Source organism: Muntiacus reevesi, chromosome 8 (assembly GCF_963930625.1).
Source record: "Muntiacus reevesi chromosome 8, mMunRee1.1, whole genome shotgun sequence".
NCBI lineage: Eukaryota > Metazoa > Chordata > Mammalia > Artiodactyla > Cervidae > Muntiacus > Muntiacus reevesi.
In genome coordinates this window covers 23,317,998-23,323,922 of record NC_089256.1, presented here as the reverse complement: position 1 = coordinate 23,323,922, position 5,925 = coordinate 23,317,998, and the positions used below count along the sequence as shown (strand labels likewise).

General features: G+C 45.9%; 1 pseudogene; it reads left to right on the top strand.

The window, feature by feature from the left end:
• Positions 1 to 3,980: 3,980 nt before the first annotated feature.
• LOC136172929 (E3 ubiquitin-protein ligase RING2 pseudogene) lies at positions 3,981 to 5,490 on the top strand (annotated as a pseudogene).
• The last annotated feature ends 435 nt before the right edge of the window (positions 5,491 to 5,925 follow it).

The following is a 5,925-nucleotide window of genomic DNA, read 5'->3' as shown; positions in this document are numbered from 1 at the left end:
CTAAGAACCTGCATGCCACAACTGAAAGATCCCACAGGCCTCAATGAAGATTGACCCCAAGTGCAACAACTAAGACCCCGCACAGCCAAAGAAATAGATATATAAACAAATAAATATTTTTTGAAAAGTAAAAAATCAGCCAATGGGTGGATGGTTCATCCCAGGATCACAATATTGATTGAGCAGGTAATGCTTTCCCTTTGGGTCTTGGAGGACTTCCACAACCCCAGGACAGGTCAACCTAACGTTACTCACGTTCCAGGAAGACTTTACAACAAGCAGGGGTCTAAGTTAGGAGGGTTTAAAAACAAGTCTGGAAATAAATACAAAAATGAAAGTAAACAGGATGGATTAGGAGCTATTTTTGTGCAACTGTAGCCATAATTTTGGTGATAATTATATTTGAGTGTGCTTTGCTATGCAAGAAGTTTAAAGTGTTAGAAGAATCATTCACACAAAATCAGTAATTGCAGTTTTAACAGTCTGAAGAATTTACTTACACTTAGAATCAAGCCTTAAATGGCTAAAAAAAAATTGCTTTTTAAAGTTCCTTTTATCTTTATATAAAGTTGGATAAATAACATTAAGAAGATAGAAGCATGCTGCTCAAGCTCCCGCTTCACGATTCTTTCTTCCTTGTGCCACTGGGACCAGTCATCACCCTCTCCACCCTCCTGTGTGTGGGGCGCTGCCCCCTGGGGTGGTTGCACCAGGTGGGGGCTGGTGATGGGTGGTGGTGGTGGTGGGGAGTGACTGGCAGGCAGACGTCCTGACTTGAGGAAGGGCTGGGATGGGGGTTACCGCCTTGGTGCTTCCCACACTGGTGGGCTGGGGGGTGGGCAGGAGAACTTTGCAGGCCTTGGCGGAGGTGGCACAGGGAGGCTGCAGAATGCAGCCGGGCTGCCCTCCCCTCTCTGCAGACATGCCCCTGGGGTCACAGTTCATCCAGGGCGCCTGCGGGGCACAGATGCCCGCTGTGAGTGTGGCTGCCACGCCGCCTCCCTGCACATGCAGAGAGCCACGGGGGCTCCAGACAGAATGTTCCCGTTGCAGCCAGGACCCCGTGTGGGGCTCCCTCTCGGCTGCCTTTCTGTTGTTTAAGTTCTTCTTGTTTGAGTTACAGAAATGACAGCGAGGAAGACCTGGCCATGAGGCCACATCGCAGGTGGCGGTGGGAAGCGATGACCCAGCAGCTGCCTTCACACACAGGTGTGGTCCCGAGGGCTCCCCACGAGGCCCCACTGCCCCCTCCCTCTGCCACCCCAGGGAGCCGGTGGGCACCCATGGGTGGCTTCACCATCTGAATTAAAATTCACCTGTGTTAAAAAAACTATCTAGAAAAGACACATGCACTCCAATGTTCATAGCAGTGCTATTCACAATAGCCAAGGTGTGGAAGCAACCTAAGTGTCCGCTGACAGATAAATGGATAAAGAAGCTGTGATGCATATGTACAATGGAAGAATACTCAGCCATTAAAAGTAATGAAACGCTGCCATTTACAGGACCATGGGTGGACTTGGAGGGCATTATGCTAAGTATAATAAGTCAGAAAGACAAACGCTTTATGGTGACACTTGTATGTGGATTCTAAAAAATATCACAAACTAGTGACTATAACAGAAAAGAAGCAGTCTCACAGATAACAAAGAAAAAGCCAGTGGTTACCGTGGGGAAAAGGTGGGGGGGGGGGGCAACAGACGGATAGGGGATTAAGAGGTACAAACTATTAGGTATGAAATAAGCTACCAGGCTATCTTGTGCAACATGGGGAGTATAGCAAATATTTTATAATAACTATAAATGGAGTAAAACCTTTACAAATTGTGAATCACAAGCTTCCCTGGTGGCTCAGGGGTTAAAAAAAAAAAAAAAAAACCCATCTGCCAATGCAGGAGGCATGGGTTTGATTCCTGATCTGGGAAGATACCACTTGCCATGGAGCAACTAGGCCCATGAGCCACAACTACTGAACCCATGGACTGCAGCTATTGAAACCTGGGCACCCTGGAGCCTATGCCCTCCAACAAGAGAAGCCACTGCAATGAGAAGCCCCTGCACCACGCCTGGTGAGTAGCCCCTCTCGCTGCAACTAGAGGAAAGCCCATGCAGCAGTGAAGACCCAGCACAGCCAAAAATAAAATAAATAAAATAATTTAAAAATTGTGAATCACTACTGTACACTTGTAAGTATATAATACTGTACGTTACTAATACCTCAATAAAAAAAGAAACATAAAAATTCACCTGTTTGAAATGTATTTAATTGGTGATTTTTAGTACATTTACCAAATTGTATAGCCATCAGTGGGCTTCCCTTGTGGCTCAGACAGTAAAGAATCCCCCTCCAATGTAGGAGACCTGGGTTTGATCCCTGGGTCGGGAAGATCCCCTGGAGAAAGGAATGTTTACCCACTCCAGTATTCTTGACTGGAGAGTTCCATGGACAGAGGAGTCCTCCATGGGGTTGCAAAGAGTTGGATGCAACTGAGCAACTAACACTTTCACTTTCACAGCCGTCTGGGTAACCCACTTTTAGAATATTTCCATCACCTCAAAATATCCCTTTTGGCCCTTTCAGTTAATTCCTGTTCCCACTCAGCTCTGAGCAACCACGAATCAGCTTCCCATCTGTGGGTTTGTCACCTGGACATTTACTGTATTGGAGACCATCCAGCGGGTGTGTCGGTCACCCAACACGTTTCCAATGTCACCCAGGGCAGCAGGCAGCGCTTCACTTCTTCTCAAGGTGGGGTGGTTCTCCATCGTGTGAGTGGACACACACTGGTCCTCTCATCTGTTGATGGCATTTGGGTCACGTCTACCTCCTGGCTGTTGGCAGTCAAGCTGCAGAACATTTGTGAACACTTGTGTCAGATCTTTTGGTGGACCTTCGTTTTCATCTCTCTTGGGTAGACATTAAAAGAGCCTCTGTTATTAAAGTTGTGCTTTTGGAGTTGGTCAGATGTGCTCAGGACACAGGGTTCACAAGGAACAGAAGGAATAGACGGAAAAGTGGGCAGTGAAGTTGACACTTTGTGAACTCCCGAGGCTGTCACTGTCACCGCAGGCATGGGAGCTTCCATGCCTGTCACTTTATTTTTTTTTTTTTACTTTTTGTTTTGTATTGGCATATAGCCAATTAACCATGTTGTGATAGTTTCAGATGAACAGCAAAGGGACTCAGACCAACATACACATGTATCTGTTCTCCCCACTGTTCCTTTCCCATCCAGGCTGGTCAACTATTTTATGAGATGTGTGTTAGCTGGGGGTTCCCCGAAAGCAGAGCTGGAGGCAGACGTGGGTGCAGGTGGGTCACTTATGGGACCCCGGGAGGTGGCCCAGGGGATGTGAGAGGGCAGGTGAGGAAAGGCCACGTGCAGGATCTCATCAGAGTGTCGGGGCTCAGACCTGCCTGGCACTCCGAGCATGGGACCTCCAAGGACAAAGGGCGGATGTTGGGTCTTTTCTCTGAAGACTCGGATCCCCTGGCTGAGGGCTGACCCTGGGGAGCACCAGATGCATTCCCTGCTGCCTGCAGGTATAGACGTCATGCACAGGGGGAGGGTCTGCCCCCTGCCCTGAGCTGGTCTTCACTCATCGCTGTCTCTCTTAGCGACGTCCTTCCTTTGCAGGCCTCAGCACTGAAGCTCCTACGGTGAAGCGTTGACCCCAAACTCCTTCATGGAGACTATCTGGCAGCCAAATGTTTACTTGCCAGGCTAAAAACAAAAGATTTCTTCTTTTCAGAAATTGAACAAAGTATCTAGACAAAATGAGGACAGTTAGTTGGGTGTTACTGACTCAGAGTCAGGCCTTTAGCAGTTTGGTGTTTGGCCCCTTCTCCCCCACCCCCACCCCCAACCACAGATTCATAACCAGCTTCTCTCCCATCACTTTTAAGCAACATCTGCCCGTGGATGAGGTCTGCTCATACACGCAGCTCCCAGTGAAACTTTGTTGCCTCATTTTAAAAGATGAAGGAGAGAGTTTCATTGCAGAAGCTGAGGCGTGCCTTAGTGTTCGTGGAGGCTTGTACCCGAGTCTTGCTCCAGCTGCAGCCAGTGGAGCCCCCGGCTGGGGCAGGAGCCGCAACTTCTCCGGCTGTGCAGACAAACAGAACTCAGTCAATAAGCACAACCTGGGAACAAACACAGTTTATATGAATTAGAACGAATACCTCAGGAGGCAATAACAGATGGCTTAGAAATTGTGGTTTCACCTTGAAGTCTACACAGTGAATTAATGCGCCCAGTTTGTTTGGATAGGTTGAAGAACACCACAACTACAAAAGAGTGTTTATATCATTTTTTTGCAGATTGCATTGTCACAGCCCTCAGAGGAGGCAATAAAGAATGCCCTACCCATCAGAAAGTAAGCTGAGCACTGAAGAATTTATTCTTTTGAATTGTGGTGTCGAATAAGACTCTTCAGAGTCCCTTGGACTGCAAGGAGATCAAACCAGTCAATCCTAACCCTGAATATTCATTGGAAGGACCGATGCTGAAGCTGAAGCTCCAATACTTTGGCCAACTGATGTGAAGAACTGACTCATTAGAGAAGACCCCAATGCTGGGAAAGATTGAAGACAGGAGGAGAAGGGGGCGACAGAGGATGAGATGGTTGGATGGCATCAATGGACATGACTTTGGGCAAGCGCTGGGAGTTTGTGATGGACAGGGAGGCCTAGCATGCTGCAGTCCATGGGGTCACAAAGAGTTGGACATGACTGAGCGACTGAACAACAACCTGTCAGGAAAATCTAGTTTCCAAAAGATCACTAAGATCAGACCTAAACTTTGATGCACTCATCAGCAAAATTTAACCAAGTTGTGGTGAGTGTGAAGCTCATCAAGAAAAAGCGTTAGCTAGAATCAACAAGCATAACCCTCAGCAAGCACTCAGTCACAGCACTGAGAAAGGACTGAAGACATAGGCCGTGAACAGGCCACAGTGAGGTAAGAAATAGATTGAAAATTATAGTGAAGCAGAAGTCAATGGAGATAGCTCTCACTGCAGTAAAACATTCATCTATAGCAATTGGAAGCAGGACTTAGTAACTAGCAGACCAAAACATCTGATGATTCTGGGCTTGAACTTGATAACAGCAATGCAAAAGTGGTATCTGACCCAGTAATGGACATGCTAGTGAAACTGAATTAGTACTGAGGCTTCATCCCTCTTTTATGGAAAAAGATGATGGTGCACAAAGATACATGAAGAGTTCAGGAAATGCCACTGATGATCACTTATCCAAGCATCTGGCTGTGAGGTTAGCTTTAGAAGAACTTTGAAGCAAAGGAGAATCAAGCCAGATGAACCTTGATACAGCCAGTATGAGCAGTATGCCATTTACATAGCCACAGCCAGGGGCCAGTTCAATGTGTTAAAAGGCTCTTTTTCTCTTTGGAATTGGTCAGTGAGAAATACTGGAAGGTGAACAAGCTCATGGAACTTCATTATGCACCCACAAAGGAGCACAAATGAGGTTTTACTAAAGCCAATTCTGAGAATGAACTTTTTTATAGCCTATTTCTTTAATATTAAAGATGTACCGTCATTACTTTTGTGGACAGAAAAAAAAAAAGATGAACGGGAAACAAGGGGAGCATTAGACACAGGAGGAAAGGCTGGAACATTAAGGAGAAATCACAAGATAAATGGGACTAGCAGAGCTAATGCAGGGAACTAAAGGAGGTTTTAAATAAAAGTCCAAGTAGTATTCACAGAGAAGTTTGAGAATATACTGTATCTGTAAAACAAGAAAAAGAAGGTAGGAAAGATAAGAACAAAGAATACAGTTGAGCTCTTTGCAAAAATACTTCTTAATGTAAACCTTTGTATATTGTTTTGGCTTTCTGAACCTCATGGAAGTATTATTTATTTGAAATAAATGAGTCATTTTTTTAAACTGATGAGCTC